Source organism: Gobio gobio, assembly GCF_949357685.1.
Source record: "Gobio gobio genome assembly, chromosome: 3".
Classification (NCBI taxonomy): domain Eukaryota; kingdom Metazoa; phylum Chordata; class Actinopteri; order Cypriniformes; family Gobionidae; genus Gobio; species Gobio gobio.
Window position 1 is genome coordinate 29454140 of NC_137099.1, and position 18966 is coordinate 29473105.

Genomic DNA, 18966 nt, shown 5'->3' on the forward strand with positions numbered 1-18966 from the left:
AATACTTATATTGACCGTAGGAATTGATTGCCCAATCTTGCCTCCAGTTTCTTTCTAAATATTTTTTTTTTATTTGCAAACAAGCCTTACCTAATGACATTCCCCCACAGATAACATCAGAAAAAAGTCAGAATAGCCATCTTAGTCATTAGTAACATGGTGAGATGAAAATTTTGGGCTGGTAGATTTACAAATGGTTGGTATTGTTGGTAAGATTATGATGATTACAGGCAGAAGTCATTCTTACCAAATAAATGATTCATTCTCACACAGAAGACAGATGAAAAACCAGATAGACACACTTTCCAGACATTCCAGCTCTTTAAAATAATTTTGCCAGACACCAAACCTGCTTCTCTTTTTGTAGTTAGCAAGTATTTCAGACCAGGCAGGCCACACATCAGACTTCAAATTCTATTGGACCTAATTTCATTGCTAGACAACACTTTGACACCTTTTTCAGGGAGAAATGGAGAAGTGTAAAATATGTAATGAGTCATTCAGTGATGAAAACACATCGGTTGTTCTACGAGCAAAAGGCAGCAATGGTGTGAACCGTGCCAGTGCTCAACGTGGAAGTAGCTTAGTGACAATACCTGGAGACAGAGTACACATCGAATGCCGCCGCAGCTATTGTAAAGCAGAAAATATTGTACGTGATAATGTAATAGCATCTTTGCAACAACCACAAAGCAAACATAATCTCCACTCAGAACAGAACTTCAATTTTCAAGAGCATTGCTTGTTCTGTGGACAACCAACTGAAATAGATAAGAAAAATAAGAAGAGAGAGAAAATTGATATCTACCCAGTAAGAACAGGAGACTTCAGCAAATGGTTGTGCAGGTTTGCCACTTAAGGAACGATGAATGATCTGATACAGTTTTGGGGAGAATATCATCTGTCCATGAGCTTCATGCAGCCGATGCAATGTACCACAACAGATGCAACACTAACTTTCGAAATATGAAGAATATTCCAAGTCAATTTTCTGCAAACCCTGGCAACAAACCCAAAAGATTCAAAGTCGGAAGACCCGAAGATTATGAGAGAACAACAGTGTTTCCTAAAGGTGGCAAACTTTTTAGAAGAATACGATGATGAACAAATTACTATTCAAGACCTTATGGTAAAGATGACAGAGTACTTACAAGACACAGGTTGTGAACCATATTCTGCAAAGTGGATGAAAATTAAAATAAAGGAACACTTTGGAGATAGAGTAATAATGACTGGCCTGGAAAATCAATGTGTGGTAACTTTACGAGACACAGCCCACTCAATTCTTCGTGAATTTCACAATCAACAAAAATCTAAGAATCCAGAAGACGTTATACCCCTGGCAGGAACTACCAAGCAGGCAGTTTTCAGGTTAGAGGCCTGTCTAAAAGCAGCATATTGTCAGTAGGATGATTGGATGAAGATTGGGCCTAATATGCAGTTCTGCCTACTATGCAAATTAGGACATATTCAATAAGTGTGGAGCTCATGTGCATATTCGTCATTTAAAAAGAAACTTGTAATGCAAAAAAAAGTTACTTTTCATGTATACTTTAACTGTGTAAAGTTTTATTGTGGTAGGAGTAAAGGAAAAAATAAGCCTATTTGGGGTCTATTGTTGTCTATCTAATCTCGGATTGATGAGCATTTAATATATTTCCTCAACTAGGATTTCTTAGGACTTTTAGTATGTTGTTCTGGACACCTCATAGAAATGATCTAAGCTGAAAAAAATTATTTTACAATTAGTCTGTCATAAAACGCTACTTTGCCTGGACTAGTATGGCATCTGTCTATGAAGCCAAAGCACATGACTTTATTCCTTAAGATTATGAATATAATTAATTTGGATGATAAAATGTTCTTAAAACTGTGCACTGTTTGTTTATTGGCAGGTTATGGAGTCAGGCGCGTTGCAGCATCTTCGAGCTACGAGTGAAACGCAGTACGGCGGTCAGAAGTTCAAAGTCCACCCGCAGACCGCGAGAAGGCTCGAGAAACAGCGCTGATACGGTGGAAATGGGATAACAGACAGGTTGATTACACTTGAATTACTTTTAAATGTTTAATTTTTACTTCTAAAATGTTTGTTACATGAGTTTAAATGTTGTCAATATTGTATACATGTCAAAACTGTAATATATGCTGTATTGCTGTATTCATCGACAATAAAGGCCAATGTCATGTATAAGTGTGGTTGTGTGGAGTATTTTACAAAGGTTTAGAGGAAATTAAAGTTAATATTAAAGTTATACTATAAGAGTTAATATTACTCATGAATAAAAACAGTTAATATTACTCATAAATATTGGTTTTTAAATGTTTTTCCTTAAATTGTTTCTACTCTATTTTATTTGTAAATGTGCCAAATGTAGTTACTCAGATCTACTTAATTTCTTTACTTGCATTTGTTCAACTTATACGGTGTATGTAATTGATTACACTGCTTTAAAATTTACAAAAATGTTTTAGTGTAAAAATGTTTCACCAAAAAAATTTAGTAAATCATAGTAAACGTTTTTAGAGTGTAGGTTATATATCGTTTATGCATGTCTGTAATGTGTGCTGCATGTGTGAAACTTTTAGGAATCTTTTAGGAATCATCCAAGATGTGGGCTACTCAATATTGGTCAGTCGTATCCGATATAAGGATCCGCAAATTAAACTGTAACCACAAACACCATTAACTTAAGTGAACTGGTTTTATTAAATAGGCCTTAATTTTATTAAAACATGGAAAAAAAAATGGTTTTGGGATGCAGATTATATTTAAAATCAAGGAGTTTAAGGACAATAAACAAGGAGTTGGTTTACTCGTTCTATGGTATAAATATCCGCGTTTGTTGATCAGTGCCTGTAATGTGTGCTGTAGTTTGTGTTTTCAGTCGATTCCGACGTGAAGGAAAGATGAATTTAATGTCAACACAAACACCATTAACAATTAAGTGAATGAAAGGCAATAATCAGCAACATGCACTCACGCAAATAACTTTATTAGACTGTTTAAATATGCATTGACACAGATTACTTTATCTTAATGCTTCCTTGATATAACATGACACTGAGAAACGCATAAAAAAGCATAAAAGAAATGCATACCCTTACGAAACAAAAATATATTGCAATATACTAGAATTTATATTGCAATACATTAGAAAATATATTTCAATGTATCAGAAACTTCCTCATATATTTGAAAATATATAGCAATATATGGATGGACAACCTATTGCTATTTATTGATTCATATATTAAAATACATTGATATACAAACAAAACTGTATTACATTATTGCATTATTATTGTTTATTGAAACAAAGTATTTTTTTTATGAGTTAAGCAAGCTCATGCTTAGGTTTACAGAGAGGTTGATTAACAATAGTCCAAATCAAATTTTGCATGAAATTCATTATATTTTACATTATACAGCCATATGGATGGATCATATATGGCTATGTATTTATTCATATATTGTAAAATGGAGATGAGAGTATTATAAATTAAATTATCATTAACAGCAGCAATTACAAAAAAATGTTTTTTAGTCCACTTTTTATTCCCCCACATGACATTTCATCCTCAACATTTTATTCCTCCACATGAAATTTCATCATCAACATGACATTTCAGTCCTCCACACTGTTGTACATGAATACATCGGCTCACCTTCTCTGTGTGTGTGGTTGTGTTGGAGGCGTGGTTTCTGATTGCTGAACACTTTGATCACTTCCACCTGCTGCACTCATCACCTGGGCTATTTATACGTGTGTCTCACTCAGCCTTGTTGTCCGATTGTTGCAGTTTTTCTGGAGGTTCCTGTCTGTTTCGTGTGTTTCTTGTGGGTCCTGCTTCATTCGTCTGTGCTTTGTCCAGCGATCTGTCCTAACTCTACTGTGAACCTGAGTATAATAAATACCTGTTGTTGAACTCGCTATTGGATCTTCTGCCTTGTTCCTGTCACCAGACGTAACATTCAGCTGCTGCTTTTGAAATAAACCTCATTCAGTTACTGTGAACTATATTGATGTCTTATTCAATCTATTATATTTTAAAATATATGACAAACATTGTACATTAGATTATTTCATATTTACCATATATACAATATATAATATGGAAATTATATAGAATATATTATGTAATATAAATCCATATATTTAAGACATATGTTCCCATTTAAATCTGATTATATTATTGTAACGTACTGCTCCGAGACAGAGGTTGAGAATCCAAATGCAGCTTTATTCAGAGGGTAATCCACACTCGTAGTCAACAAACAGGCAAGAGGTCATAACAGGTAATCAGTCCAATACAGCAAACAAGACAGGAGAGACAGGCAAACGGGTAATTCCCGGAACAGGCAAGAAATCCAAAACGTCTACCTAATGACAAAAAATAGTAATCTCCAACTAATACAATACAAGGTCCTTCACAGATTTCACTTCACTGCACAGAAATGGTCTAAAATGGGGTTTGGTTCTGATCTATGTTCTCACTGCATGCAAAATAACCCAGACACATACATTCATGCTGTCTGGCAATGCACTCCAGTCAGCCATTTTTGGGTAAGTGTCACAGAATCACTCTCTTCTATCTTTGGCTGTCACATCCCAGCAACCCCTTCCCTGTGCATTCTTGGTGATACTACCACAATCAATTTAAGAACCTCATGCAATAAAACACTGCTAGTAGCACTGACTATCGCCAAGAAAACAATCCTCATGAACTGGAAATCAAGGAACAATATACATATTACTCACTGGAAAAACTTGTTAACAGATTATATATCCATAGACAATCTATCATCTCCAAACTTAACCAATACTCGAGACACACCCTCCCTTTGGTCACCTTTCATCACCTACTTACAGTCCTGGCCCTCTGTGCCTGAGATCCAAGTCACAACGTCAGATCCACACAATTCTCCACATCCACATGTAAATAGCCACAAACACTAGGGCGGAGGATGGTAGCTGGAACAATCATTATTATTATTATTATTAATCATTATTAATTACATATCAATAGAATCTCCCTCTCCCCTTCCTCCCTCTTCTATCTCCTTTTTTCCTTATAACTTTATTGTGTGCTGGGGGCCTGGGGGCCGGATGGCGCGCAGGGCCTTCCCTCTGCCGCCTCACCATGGTATACCTTGTGCGGGGGCCGGGGGGCACTGTGGCTATGTATGGGTGCCCAGGCAGTCTGCCTAATCAGTCAGTCAATCAATTATTTCTATTTTTTTATTTTTTATTTTTTTATTCTACTTATTTTTATCCTATGTAATGAAAATAACTAGGGTTGTTTTTTTTTTGTTTTTGTTTTTTCTCCTCTGTAACCATCCTATGTGATCCAGCTTCCATCACCCCGGCCCAACAATAAGCCAGCATTACTCCTTATATACACCCACACGCACACACACACACACACACACTAACACACAGACATTCCCACATACTCATTAAACCCCCCCCAGATGAAGGGCCAGGCCCGTGTTGAGAAAGAGGGCCTGGAGACTCAGGCACAGCAGAACGCCAGGAAGGAGCAGGCTGGACTGATGACCAGGGTGGCGCAGGCAGCCAGGGCGGAGCAGACGACCACCACAGCAGCGCAGACGAGGTTGAAGACCCCCACGGCTTAGCAGACGACCACCAGAGCAGTGCAGACGAGGTTGAAGACCCCCATGGTGGAGCAGACGACCACCACAGCGCAGACGAGGTTGAAAACCCCCACGGCGGAGCAGATGACCACCACAGCGCAGACGAGGTTGAAAACCCCCACGGCGGAGCAGATGACCACCACAGCAGCGCAGGCGGTCTTGGAGACCCCCACGGCGGAGCAGATGACCACCACAGCAGTGCAGACGAGGTTGAGACCCCCACGGTGGAGCAGACGACCACCACAGCGCAGACGAGGTTGAAAACCCCCACGGCGGGGCAGACGACCACTACAGCAGCGCAGGTGGTCTTGGAGACCCCCACGGCGGAGCAGACGACCACCACAGCAGCGGAGACGATCTTGGAGACCCCCACGGTGGGGCAGACGACCACCACAGCAGCGCAGACGAGGTTGAAGACCCCCACGGCGGAGCAGACGACCACCACAGCAGCGGAGACGGGTTTGAAGACCCCCACGGCGGGGCAGAAGACCACCACAGCAGCGCAGACGAGGTTGAAGACCCCCACGGCGGAGCAGACGACCACCACAGCAGCGGAGATGGGTTTGAAGACCCCCACGGCGGGGCAGAAGACCACCACAGCAGCGCAGACGAGGTTGAAGACCCCCACGGCGGAGCAGACGACCACCACAGCAGCGGAGATGGGTTTGAAGACCCCCACGGCGGGGCAGAAGACCACCACATCAGCGCAGACGAGGTTGAAGACCCCCACGGCGGAGCAGACGACCACCACAGCGCAGACAATCTTGGAGACCCCCACGGCGGAGCAGATGACCACCACAGCAGCGGAGACGGGTTTGAAGACCCCCACGGCGGAGCAGACGACCACCACAGCAGCGGAGACGGGTTTGAAGACCCCCACGGCGGAGCAGACGACCACCACAGCAGCGGAGACGGGTTTGAAGACCCCCACGGCGGAGCAGACGACCACCACAGCGCAGACAATCTTGGAGACCCCCACGGCGGGGCAGACGACCACCACAGCAGCGGAAACGGGTTTGAAGACCCCCACGGCGTAGCAGACGACCACCACAGCAGCGAAGACGGGTTTGAAGACCCCCACGGCGGAGCAGACGACCACCACAGCAGCGGAGACGGGTTTGAAGACCCCCACGGCGGAGCAGACGACCACCACAGCAGCGGAGACGGGTTTGAAGACCCCCACGGCGGAGCAGACGACCACCACAGCAGCGGAGACGCGTTTGAAGACCCCCACGGCGGAGCAGACGACCACCACAGCAGCGGAGATGGTCTTGGAGACCCCCACGGCGGAGCAGACGACCACCACAGCAGCGGAGACGGTCTTGGAGACCCCCACGGCGGAGCAGATGACCACCACAGCAGCGAAGACGGTCTTGGAGACCCCCACGACGGTGCAGGCTGAGCAGGTGGCCCGGTTAGAGTCCTCTCTGGACTCGTGACTGGAGGCGGAGTCCTCTCTGGACTCGTGACTGGAGGCGGAGTCCTCTCTGGACTCGTGACTGGAGGCGGAGTCCTCTCTGGACTCGTGACTGGAGGCGGAGTCCTCTCTGGACTCGTGACTGGAGGCGGAGTCCTCTCTGGACTCGTGACAGGAGGCGGAGTCCTCTCTGGACTCATGACAGGAGGCGGAGTCCTCTCTGGACTCGTGACTGGAGGCGGAGTCCTCTCTGGACTCGTGACTGGAGGCGGAGTCCTCTCTGGACTCGTGACTGGAGGCGGAGTCCTCTCTGGACTCGTGACTGGAGGCGGAGTCCTCTCTGGACTCGTGACTGGAGGCGGAGTCCTCTCTGGACATGTGACTGGAGGCTGAGTCCGCTCTGGACTCGTGACTGGAGGCGGAGTCCTCTCTGGACTCGTGACTGGAGGCGGAGTCCTCTCTGGACTCGTGACTGGAGGCGGAGTCCTCTCTGGATTCGTGACTGGAGGCGGAGTCCTCTCTGGACTCGTGACTGGAGGCGGAGTCCTCTCTGGACTCGTGACTGGAGGCGGAGTCCTCTCTGGACTCTGGACTCGTGACCTGAGGCGGTGTCCTCTCTGGACTCGTGACTGGAGGCGGAGTCCTCTCTGGACTCATGATTGGAGGCGGAGTCCTCTCTGGACTCGTGACTGGAGGCGGAGTCCTCTCTGGATTCGTGACTGGAGGCGGAGTCCTCTCTGGACTCGTGACTGGAGGCGGAGTCCTCTCTGGACTCGTGACTGGAGGCGGAGTCCTCTCTGGACTCGTGACTGGAGGCGGAGTCCTCTCTGGACTCGTGACTGGAGGCGGAGTCCTCACTGGACTCGGGACACGGGCCGGAGCCCTCACTGGACTCGGGACACGGGCCGGAGCCTTCACTGGACTCGGGACACGGGCCGGAGCCCTCACTGGACTCAGGACACGGGCCGGAGCCCTCACTGGACTCGTGACTGGAGGCGGAGTCCTCTCTGGACTTGTGACTGGAGGCGGAGTCCTCTCTGGACTTGTGACTGGAGGCGGAGTCCTCTCAGGACTCGTGACTGGAGGCGGAGTCCTCTCTGGACTCGTGACTGGAGGCGGAGTCCTCTCTGGACTCGTGACTGGAGGCAGAGTCCTCTCTGGACTGGTGACTGGAGGCGGAGTCCTCTCTGGACTCGTGACTGGAGGCGGAGTCCTCACTGGACTTGGGACACGGGCCGGAGCCCTCACTGGACTCGGGACACGGGCCGGAGCCCTCACTGGACTCGGGACACGGGCCGGAGCCCTCACTGGACTCGGGACACGGGCCGGAGCCGTCTCCGGACGTTGGTCAGTGGCCGGAGCCCTCTCCGGACGTTGGTCAGTGGCCGGAGCCATCTCTGGACGTTGGTCAGTGGCCGGAGCCATCTCTGGACGTTGGTCAGTGGCCGGAGCCATCTCTGGACGTTGGTCAGTGGCCGGAGCCATCTCTGGACGTTGGTCAGTGGCCGGAGCCCTCTCTGGATGCCGGTCTGTGGCCGGAGCCATCTCGGGACGTTGGTCAGTGGCCGACGCCATCTCTAGACGCTGGTCAGTGGCTGTGATGGAAGGAGACTCTGGACTGGCGGGTACTGCAGGAGTGCAGTGTTCCTCCTCTGCAACTCCCACAGTGAATGCAGAACCACACAGTTGCAGTGCCAGATTGATATAAAATTCTAAAGTCCAAGAAGTATTGTGCAGTGGAATAAATGAACTGAGTGGCTCAGATAGCCCTCCTCTAAAAAAAATCATTAGACATTCCGTGTCCATCGTGGAAAGGTGTTCTAGTTCAATAAAGTCTTGCACATAGTCCTCAATCGGGCGATCAACCTGTCTGAGACGCATGATCTACACTCTAAAAAAAAAAGGCTCGTAATCATAGGGGAACCTTTTTTAGTGCTATATAGCACCAATTTTTGTGCTTCAGTGGTTCTTCAGCGGTTCTTCAGAGGTGCTATATAGCACCTTAGTCAAAGAACCGGTGAAGAACCTCTGAAGAACCGCTGAAGAACCTCTGAAGAACCGCTGAAGAACCACTGAAGCACCAAAATTGGTGCTATATAGCACTAAAAAAGGTTCCCCTATGATTACGAGCCAAGAACCATTTTTGGTGCAATATAGAACCTTTTTTTTTTTAAAGTGAATGCTGCTGGATTCATTGTTGGCGAAGTCTTCTGTAACGTACTGCTCCGAGACAGAGGTTGAGAATCCAAATGCAGCTTTATTCAGAGGGTAATCCACACTCGTAGTCAACAAACAGGCAAGAGGTCATAACAGGTAATCAGTCCAATACAGCAAACAAGACAGGAGAGACAGGCAAACGGGTAATCCACGGAACAGGTAAGAAATCCAAAACCAGAGACATGAAACCAGGGACACGCTCAAAAATGCAGTGATACAACGTACAAGACTTCGCAGTTGATGATAGAGTGAACATGGTTTATATAGGCTGGGGTAATGGGGTAATGAGGTGATGAGTCCAGGCACAGGATTATGGGTAATGTAGTTTGTGATGGAGTGACAGTCCGGGGTGGAGTGCCCTCAGCTGGTAATCAGGGGCACTCTCACTTGTGATTGTGACAATTATCTTGTACATTGAGGTATATTATCACATATAATTTTACATATATATTTACATATATATATATACAATGGCTCTTCCAATATATAATTTCATATAATGACGGATATATTTCAATATACATAACAATATATTAAATAGTATAATATGTATTTATTCAATATATGAAAACGGCAATAATTGCAGTATTGTCCCATATATTGCAATATATAACTTACATATATAATATATTATATAATATATCATATGATATATTACTATGTAAATCTCACAATATATGGAGACACATGAAATATATTGTCACATAATATATTGAGAAATATATATTATAATAATATATTTGCGTAAGGGTAGTGCATAGTGCGTCAGGAACATATGAATCGGCTTTTTGAACCGGTTCATTGAGACACTGTCCGAAAAGAACCGGTTCGTGGAAATGAATCGGACTTTGCATCACCAGCACAAGCTGCGTTCCACTCCAGTTTTAGACCAAGGGGGTAATCCAGCACCCGGAAAGCATACCTTCCATAGGGGCAGCCATTGCTAACCATGGCATCACCTGCTGTTAGCATCCCATTGACTCCCATTCATTTTGGCGTCACTTTGACAGCGAATAACTTCTGAGGCGTTTTGACTCCATTTGACCATTGTTTATTTCTAAAGAAACACGACAATGTATAAAAGGCTCCATTACCTTGTATCTTACACTATTGCCCCGTAGAAGCCGTTTTTAGGCTAACGATTGCATCATAACCACGCGACAACCAGCGCACAGTAGAGAAATTACCGTGTAGACAGGAGGAGAAGCTCGCAGGCAATCTTTTACTGTCTATAAGGCAATTTATTCAAATAAATAAATACTATGCAAAATGACAAAACAATTAATAAGAATACTTACCAAAAGTTTCTTCTGCTCACGCTCTCCGTTTCTGCTAGATTCGGTGATTCAGATTTCACTTAGCTCAACTACTAGAAAGCTTACAACTGTCAGACAGGTTGCTCACATAACATCTACGGCGTCAAGCTCAGTCTGCGGCTGTGCAGTACGCTCAGCCATCAGTAAGTGAGTGCTTCTAATTGACTTCACTTTTCTCCGTGGAAGTCTATGGGGTCGCTGTGTCCATTTCTTTTACTGTCTATGTTTTAGATTCCTCCCCTCGGGGGAATCACCACCGCCATTTTGAAGTGCGTTCCACTTTGTGAAGTGGACAAGGGAAGTTTATATGGACAGACCCTTGCTCCCTCGATTTTGACCGAGGGAGCGAGTCTACTTCATATGTACACTTCAGGCAGCTTCATATACCACAATGCAACACGATTGTGACGTAACCGCATATCGCGTTTAATTTACCCCACCACAAACAACTCTATGATATTTTTATTATTTTTAAAAACATTTAAAACAACCCAAATACACCTATATACATATAGAATGCTGCATTAAACAATTTCGTAAAGGAAAAAAATAAATAATAAATCAACTCCATAGTGGATTCGAAGTGATCAAGGTCTTAGGACGATCCGGTTGAGTCCATTGCAAATGTTCCTCCAGTAGTGGGCACTCATGCAACGTAAGCAATGAAGCACATCTGAGTGAACGAGACGGAGGGAATTTAACGAGTGAAGGGCATAATAAAAATTAACTGGAACGCAGCAATGGTATGTCAACCGCTCAGAGGCGGTCTTAACATAGGTAGGCAGCTGCTTGGGGCCCCCTACCAGCAGACATAGTAGGAGGGCCCCCAACCAACCTAAAAATTATTATTTTTTAAATCATGAATGCAATGCATGGTACATTTTATTAATATTCTTAGAAATACGTTGAAACGTTGAAGTAGTGGTTAAAATGTTCAGTTCATGGTTATCTGTGCCTACACACATACACCCCTACTTTCACAATGAAATGGACTAGTCCGTAATGGTGAGCGGCGCAAAAGATAAGCACACAGTACAGCCGTGTTTCCATTACAGATTTGTGCAAAACGTTTGCAAAAAGTCGATTAAAAAATATTGCGCAATGACAGCGTTTCCATTAACTGTTGTTATGCGACTAAAACTATTTTTTTCCTCTTGTGAGAAGTCATTCCAAAAATTATACCAAGTAGTTTGTTAGGCTTATGTATATCCTAGTCCCCACACACCATTATTATTAATCGGGGACGTGGGCATGTTATCCAAGCATTGATGGCAAGGAAAGCACCTTATACTTGAGCGGCACATATAAGGTGTTTGTGGGTGTTTCTCTCTCTTATCTGCTTCAAGGTCTTGATAAATTGTGGCATTTCTTTGTTTAGAATCCAGTATTCCTGTAACTCTATTGTCTTTTGTGAGTTTAATAAAGAACTCTACCTCGTCTTCTGTCCAAACATAACGTGCCATCTGTAAAGAATGATCGACTTTTACATACTCCAGGTTATTGTGACGCATTGCTGCGCCACATATAGAGACGAGCGAAATGTTTGAAGTTTTTTAACCACTTCGCGTTATTTTGGCTTGGAATTTAGTTTTTTGGAAATATAAGCTGAATTTAGAACTGCGTTTAAAATTTTTTAAATGAAGACATCGTTTGGAGTGGAGTACATGCAAAATAATCTGTTCCCTGAATCCACGGCCTTTGTTGTTATTGTGAGTGTATACAAATAAAAGTAGACAGTTTACTGTTTATAATTATATCTTGCACTTAAACCACCTCATGCGAGTGTTAAAACTTTTTTGCGATATATGGGAGTGTAACAGAGTTTGTTCGTGTGGGAAGAAGGAGGCGGGAACCGGCGAACGTTCAACATACTTTCATAAAATAAATGATCACAAAGTGAAAGTAAAAGCGACAGCCCCTCACAGACGACTGCCACGCACACACATAACAAAACATAAATAAAACACAACTTAAACCCCAGGCCTGGTCCTCTCTCGTCCTTCACTGTCGTCGCTCCTCCTTTATACTCCCGTCACTCCTCCGTGAGACACGAGGCCAATGCGACACGCAGCTGGCGCTCATCATCATAATGACCGCGGCCTCGTCCCACTCTCACGGTCCCTCAGCCTCGCTGCTCGCCACATACCCCCAACGCCCTTCGCAGGCCGGGGGTACTCCCGAGCCTGCGCTCTACCCCCCCCCCCTCCTCTGGCACCTGGGGGTACGGACAGAGAGGTGAGAGAACTGAGCCGGGAGCACGAGGAGCGACAGAGACGAGAGAGTGGAGAGAGGACAAAAGAAAAGAGAAAAAAAAAATTCTGGTCCGGTTCCCTGACACACTGCCGCTCGGTCCTCAGCCCGCCGAGAGGCTCTTCCTCGCGGTGCCATGCGATGGCACTGGACGCTCGGAGGACGGCTCGATCTTCCTCCGGCCCCTGGCGGCCGGTGGTGGCTCCTCCTGTCGAGGGCAGCCGGCAGCGAGTCCTGCGCGCTCCCTGCTCCTCCCCCACACGGCGGATGGACACAGGCTCCGGCCCACTGCGAACGCCGGCGACTCCTCCACTCCCTCTAGGACGACAGCCACCCCACCTCGACCCAGGGGCACGGCAGCGAGCTCTCCGTCCCACCGGATCTCGCTCCAGCACCATCGCCTCGGGCAGCTACCCCTGCCGCTTCGTACATCCGGCCTGGGGTGGGCCCGCGATGATGATATTCTAGGCCCCGCCTGGATGGCTGTGAGGGCGCCCCCTCAGGATGGTGGTCGACACTAGCATGATGGCTGGTTTTTTTTTCAAAGTTTGAAGCACCGGAGGAGCAAGCAGGTGAGTCCCCCTCGAGAAGGGCAAAACATTATTTTATTATGTTTTTCAGGACCCTCTTTCAGTCTCCTGAGAGGGTTTGGGGATTATGGACCTCGTCGGACACCGCAGGGCCTGCAGCTCCCTGTGAGTAGCTAAGAACGATCTTATTACAACATTATATGTTTGTGCATAAATGCCACACTTTAGCTAGTAGAGATTAGCTGCCCTTCCGTGTTATTTCTCTCATCAGTGTGTGTGTGTGAGTAGTTGAAATTGCCGCTCTTGCCCGCAGGTTTGTGGCGTGCGTGGGGCGAGTCTGTATTCTCTTAGCTTAAAGTGGAAGTGTAGCCACTACTGGGTTAAGCAACTAATGCATGAGCTGCAGTGAGATCTGCGCCCAGCCCTATGGGGCTTTTGACTGGGTTATCGGGGCCTCGATCTTTGTATAAGGGGTGATAATATTTATTTCCCAAGCCCTGAGTAGATCTAGTGCAGGATGAGCGCCGCACCACTTGGCCTAGGCTCCACTATGGGATGGGGGGCACTTTCCTTTAAAAGCATGTATTGTCGCCCCGGGCCTGTCTTTTTAAGTATAAAAGCAGGGCTTTGGTTTTTGCATCCTTAGTTCAGCCTTCTCTTATTACAGAGTCATCCTTCTCTGCATTCTGGGGTTATTTAGTAATGAAGTGTCACGGGTGACAAAATGCTGGAAAAAGCGGAACCTTTTCTTTCTTTCCATGTTCCCCGAGGGGAATTATTTGGGTGTAACACCTCACTCCGGTTCGGGGTACAGCAGAGACTTTGCCCTACCTAATTACTGCTGATGCACGGCAGGTGTGAGGGAGAGGGGAGCGGTGTTTGCACCGGCTTTCCGTTTCACAAGAGGAGGATAAAAGAGCCATTCAGAAGAGAAGAAAGGTGAAGTTCAGTTCAGTTCAGGTCGGGTCAAGTCAAGTCAGGGTTGAGGTCGAGCTGGTGAAAGTCGACCGGTGTCCAGTTGATCAGCTGTTTGGCTGGGTCTCTGTCGTTGTATCTTGGGGTAGAAGATCTCCTGGGTGAGCACTCACGTTGGACGCTGTCGTTTAGAGCTGCTTGGAGAATATTACTGGATTGAACGGCTGCTTGGATCTGTGCCGGAAGAGGAAGAGAGAAAGATAAGTGAATTAATTACATCGTTGAATCAAATGTAAAGCTGGAAGAAAAGACTGTGAATGTGAAATTTACTACTGAGGAGGACATCTGTTTCAGAGACGCTGGAGAAGAATTGAGAGTTGAATATCCCCATTCAAATGCATGGATGAAGCGAGGTTTCTGATCAGCCCTACTGTGTGAGTGATTTGCAGTTGTTTTGCCTTACCTGGTGCACGCTGAATTAATGCTGTGGATTTGTAGTGAACACGAGTGCTGTGTGATATGCTGAGAAGAGTCTCCCAACGCCTGCTTCCATTCTTGTGAGATGATCTACTTGCCTCCATCTAAATTCCAGAACGAGACAACTGAACTGGTGAAGTAACGCTTTGTATTATCCTCTCTTCCACTGAGTATTGTCGTGAAGTAATCCCTCATTGAAGGCTCCGGTTAACCCTCTCTCTCTCTCTGAAATTACAAGCCTCGTGAAGAACCGTATGGCTGTAGGAAAAGTCTGAACTGTGATACGTATTGATGGAGCTCTGAAGATGTACAACATCGCTGATGTGCAGCGACGCTGTGAAGTGAGTTTTAAAGTCACCATTCCCCTCTCACGTCCTGGTACGAGGATCTGCTGCTAAGAGGAGAGACCTTACCTGGTACCTACCGTCTGAGTCCTGCAGATGTACAGCAACGCTGTGAAGTGAGTTTTAAAGTCACCATTCCCCTTTCACGTCCTGATAAGAGAATCTGCTGTTAAGAGGAGAAGCCTTACCTGTTCCCTACCGCTGAGTCCTGCAGATGTGCAGCAACGCTGTGAAGTGAGTTTTAAAGCCACCATTCCCCTCTCACGTCCTGATAAGAGAATCTGCTGTTAAGAGGAGAAGCCTTACCTGTTACCTACCGTCTGAGTTCTGCAGATGTGCAGCAACGCTGTGAAGTGAGTTTTAAAGCCACCATTCCCCTCTCACGTCCTGATACGAGAATCTGCTGTTAAGAGGAGAAGCCTTACCTGGTACCTACCGTCTGAGTTCTGCAGATGTGCAGCAACGCTGTGAAGTGAGTTTTAAAGTCACAATTCCCCTCTCACGTCCTGACAAGAGAAGCTGCTGTTAAGAGAAGAAACCTTACCTGTTACCTACCGTCTGAGTCCTGCAGATGTGCAGCACGCTGTGAAGTGAGTTTTAAAGTCCCAATTTCCCTCTCACGTCCTGATAAGAGAATCTGCTATTGAGAAAGTGAACATCACCTGTTACTTACTGTTTGAGTCCTGCAGATGAGCAGCAACGCCGTGGAGTAAGCCTTCCTAGCAACCATCGCTCTATTGTCCCCCGAAGACAGTGGAACATCGTTCCAGCGGCTACTCTGGTCCAATAGCCTGAGAAGACAGGAGTTGCTCATTCTTTCCTCAAGTTGATTGTCATTCAATAAAGACTATTATTTTCGAACTCAATTACTTGCCTCCTCCTTTGTTGCGTGCCTGTGGTGTTGGCTCCTCACGGTGGTGTCTGGAGTCAGGGGCGGCTGGGCATTCGAGTCCGCCCCGGCCTGCACCGGTGACACAAAGTGTAGGTGTTGCAGCAGGGATAGCGACTTAACTAGTGGTCGTGGGGCGGGGTTAAGCATCTTTCGCTTGTGTGCGATTAAACTTTAGTTTTGCTAAACCCCGCCTTCCAGAGCTTGTCTGGTCGCCACCTTCTGGCGGCCCCCGGCCTCATCCTGGAGGATGGCACGGCCGGTGGGTTGCATATTTGTATGATATTTTCACCCTTTGCTCTGTCTTCTGCTCCACCTTCTTTAGGGCTCGGGTTGAGCTGTACGTCGCAACCTTTTGCATGACGGTTTGGTCGGATGCTCCCCTGAGGCCCGAGCATTGCCAATGGCTGACGCCCTTGCATGAATGGCGGGCCGCTGGATGAAAATGTAGGCGGCCGCCCCGAAGCAGGTGATGTAAGTTGTACTCCTCTCGCTTTAGAGGGTTTTAAAGCATTTGTTCACTGAGCGCACTGCTATTGGCAAAGTGATTAGGTTCATGTCTGTAGGAACTGCCTGTGAGACTGCGCCGTCACATTGAAGGCCCTGTGCCTCTGGGATGGAGCCAGCCCCAGGAGCGGGCGTGTGAAGGCCAGCTGGTTCTGAGCAGCCAGCTTGGGCAGTCTGGGCCGCAGACTCCAGGACAGCTAGTAGGCCTCAGCAGGCCTCCTTGCAAGAAAGTCTCAACGTTGCGGCCCGTGTGTGCCTAGGAGGATTTTCTCCATCGATGTCGGCTTCAGCAGGTACTTTGTCAACTAGTTGGCCCTTTTTGGCCTCCCTGGGGATGAGTCCCCAGGTGGTAACTGGATGTCCAGTTCTTCATCAGCAGCAGACAGTTACCGTCAGCCCAGGACGCAGCAGCCAGCCTTCCTCTAACCTGTCGGCAGGGTTCATAGAACCGGCAGGCCTCCTATTAGGAGTTAGGCCCTGCCAGGCCTCCCTGAGGGGTAGGCTCCCGTTTTTGGGTCACCTTGGCTCAGGTAATAGGCCCCACCAGGCAGGCCCGTCGCAAGGAGGGTGTGAGGCCCTGTGCGAACGTGAAGTGCGAGACCCAGGGGTATATTAACGGGGGTATACTGTTGCTATAGTGACTAATTATTTGTTGTTTATGTGGATATTTAAGGGGGAAAATAAAATAAATTCAGTTTAACAGCATTAGGTTCAAGAAGTTAAACTGTAGGCTACCTGAACTGCACAGTGCACACATTTTGATGCTTAAATTATGTTGTAAATTATGAATTGGTCACACGCGTTTGCAAAACGGCCTGAATCCACTTGAATGAGTTTGGACTGCTTTCTCTCACTTAATCATCTGAAGCGATTTCTCACTAAAATAAACAGACAGTATTGAGAGAACAACCAGCACTGTTTTTCAGTTGTTTTCCTCTGTGAACATGCGCTAAATGGATGTCTGACAATTGCTTTTTGCAGTTTTCACATTTAAAAACGTTTAAAACGTCTAGAGATATAGTAGCCTATAGGCTTTACTCGTTCTGCGGCACTGATGCTCCGAAAGGTGCGTAATAGTTAGGCTATATGGTTATTTAACTTTACAGTGTTAAATAAAAAACCTTTTGTGCGTACCGTCAGATGAAATGCAGGCGTCCTGCTTTCTCCGTCCATGCAATGCATGCACATCCTTCAATGAGCGCGCATTTCTAGTGTAGCCGATTTACTTGAACTTCTTAAGTAGCAAAATATCTATGGTTTAACCCATTTCAGAGGCAGCCAAAATCAAATTTGAATGGATTGAATAAAGCTTTCTAACTTGAGGTGCGATGCCCGCTGACTGACATGTATGCGCATGAATCACTGTCTCACGCAAAGAGAAATATTGTTGCCTATTGTAGTTACTGCATAGCCTAATACATTTTTATATATAATATATAAAAATATATTATATGCTGTATATGAATAATACAGCATCATGATACACATTTTTAGCTGTGTCTTTTTAACTATTATAGTATTTTGAAGGACAAAAACATAAACTTTAACTGTCGGCTTTTACATCAAGTCAGCTGTCAGTTTACTTTGCGAGGCCCTGTGCGGTCGCACACTTGGCACAGCCCTTGCGACGGTACTGCCACCAGGACTCCCTGAGGGCCTGCTGTGGGGTAGCAGGCTCACCTGGCCTCCTCTGAGGGGGCGTTCCCGAGCTTCAGTCACTGGATGGATAGCACGAGCTGCTAGTAGGTAGTAGGCCTTACCCGGCCTCTCTGAGGGTGAGTTCCCGGTTCCCAGTCTCTGTGGCAGTGAGCGTGGATTGCTAGCAGGTAGTAGGCCTCGTTAGGCCTCCCTGGAGCCTAGCACGTTCTGCTTTCAGGTGGTAGGCACCGGGCCTCCCTGAGATCGTAGGCGGGAACACATAACTGGCTTTACGCTGACAGCTAGTGGTCACCTGCTATCAGGCTCCGGTTTCTAGCCGATTGCACCTGAAGGCGGTTTTCATACCCTAGCATGACGAGACGACGCTGCTGCTATGCGGTCCCTTCAGGACCAGGGACTTGCATAGGTTGCCTACAGCATGGTTACCTACCAGGCAGGCTGAGGAGCTCCTCTCAAGTGAGAGTTGTTTGTGAGCTTACAGCCGCTTGGCACTGATCTGTCGGTTGTTGGCCCCTCGGGGCCTCCCAGCTAGGATCAGCCCGCAAGCCTGTTCGGCCTCCTCAGCACGTTTTAAAATAAGTGCTTGGTAGATCCTAGGATTGAGCAGCTAAACTCCCCTCACTAGCAAGGGTTAGAAAGCACTTCGCTGAGCGCTGCTCTCCAGGATAACCCGTCTCTGAGGTCCGGCTTGAGGAGGACACTGACATTTTTGCAGTCCCTCAGCGGGATGCCTCTTCGAAGGCGGGTACCAGAGGCTCTGTTTTCAACAGACAGGGTTGGCCGAACCTA